The 1,989-nt window shown below is 33.5% G+C and overlaps 1 long non-coding RNA gene across 1 annotated transcript; it reads left to right on the forward strand.

Moving 5' to 3' along the window:
* The first annotated feature begins 276 nt into the window (after positions 1-276).
* Positions 277-1,453, forward strand: LOC128206829 (uncharacterized). Its single transcript, XR_008256596.1, has 2 exons — positions 277-399; positions 629-1,453. It is a non-coding gene; the product is annotated as an uncharacterized LOC128206829 (long non-coding RNA).
* The last annotated feature ends 536 nt before the right edge of the window (positions 1,454-1,989 follow it).

Genomic DNA, 1,989 nt, shown 5'->3' on the forward strand with positions numbered 1-1,989 from the left:
ACTTATACAATATAGTGCTGTGACCAATTGTTGTTTGTCTTTTTATACTTTATTTATTTAACATATAGTTTAGCTGAATTATGTTTGAAAGTATTTTGTCAATCATATTTGTTAACTGATCATATGAGCATCTTGGGAAAACATGTAATGACTAATGCTCATGAAGCAATTTGAGCCACTTAAGCTGTTAAGTTGAATCTAAATATAGTTCACCAAACGTTATGTAAAAACCCACTCTGTTTTATATAATCAGTCAGGAACATGGATACACTATCAGAAGAAACTGAGCATCAGAAGAGAATACAACGACACATAAAGACAAAGCAACTCCTTACTAATAGCTAAAACACTTTTAACATTATACAAATTTTACAACCTACAGATTGTCAAAAGTTCAAGGTATGTACGCTCTCATTGGTTTAATATTTAATGGTTAATTAATGTAATATTATGGATATGAATTTCATTGTTTTATTTTTTTTTTCTTGTAAGATAGTGAAGTACTTATCTTCATCAAATATTATTACATTGGTATAAAATCGATGCGGTACGAATCTGATGCTGGTTGGATAAAATTGTATTCGATACAATGAACATGTATTGTTAATGCTTAATATTACTTTTACAGACATAAGATACACAGCAATGGCTTCAATGAAATCACTCATGTTCGTTATGGTCTTAGTGGCTCTGACGTTGACGTCAGATGGTCGTCGTCGTAAAGCTTGTCGGAATGACGGCGCCACAGGAAACTGCGCGGAGGTTGTGGGACGGCGGGGAGCGCTCAAGGGAGTCGGACTGTGTCAGAAACAGGGCGGCACTTGCATGCACTTCCTTAGACGTGGCAACATGAAGTGTGCGTGCATTGAGGTGAAACCTGGCACTGTGACATTGTTCTAGTACTGTGTATTAGGGGACTTCAAAGATCATGTGACCATTGCTTCAGAAACGCTTGGAGCAGTTTTAAAACAGTACAGTCCGAAAGGTGAAAATAATTTCCTAGTTACAAAACTGCTTATTATTTCTTAATGAAATGTCATCCTTGGTATTATACACTTACCATTTGTCTTCAACAGGAAATGTGTATCGAATATACGCGAAAAGGGTATTTTTATTATAAAATTATTTTACTTGTGTAAGTGAAAATTGTTAATATTAATACATTTACCATTTTACGGAAATGTGATCTTTTTTGTAAATTTCATTTTGTATATATTTCATTATTTAATATTTATTTATCTATGATTGTGATTGTATTATCATTTTTGTTTGATAATTTTACATTTTTACTTGTTGATCATTTTTGAGACATTTTATCAGTTTTACATTTAACGATTGCTTATGGGGGAGCCTGTCCAAATATATACAAAGTATTCATACATAATGTTTTTTCATAAGCGCATTATTTATATGAGAAAGTTATTTCTATTACATAAATAAATTTTACAGCTGAGCTTGTTTTGTTGTAAAGGTTGCATACTACAAGTATGCGAAACATTACTATTATTATTATCAAGTTACGTTCTGCCATCCCACCCATAATATGATTTTTCGACAGAAAACAAGAACATGGCAATACCAGTGTGTGTGTGTGTGTGTGTGTGTGTGTGTGTGTGTGTGTGTGTACTACGTGATAAATTGAGTCATAGTCATGTCGGAAGGCAATACTTTGCTTCGAATGAAGACTTTAAACAAAGATAACTTCACTATTTCTTCACCATTTTCAATGGAACTCCGCTTACGGGGCTCCGCCTTCGGTCTTTAACCAGAGTTTGATTGAGAGTTTAGTTTCTTTGAACTCTTCGACAAACCTTTTCACGATACGGCCGTCTGATGGAGCACTATCAAAACATTATTTTGGTGATTATATTGGTTTGTCGAAGTGTTTAATGAAACTTATCACCTTATCAAACTTCGGTAATAAGACGAGGCACATAGACTGCCCTTTGTTTCATTTAAAATGGTGTAGTAAAAGAAAAAGTTATCTTT

Source organism: Mya arenaria, chromosome 10 (genome assembly GCF_026914265.1).
Source record: "Mya arenaria isolate MELC-2E11 chromosome 10, ASM2691426v1".
In the NCBI taxonomy this organism is placed as follows: domain Eukaryota; kingdom Metazoa; phylum Mollusca; class Bivalvia; order Myida; family Myidae; genus Mya; species Mya arenaria.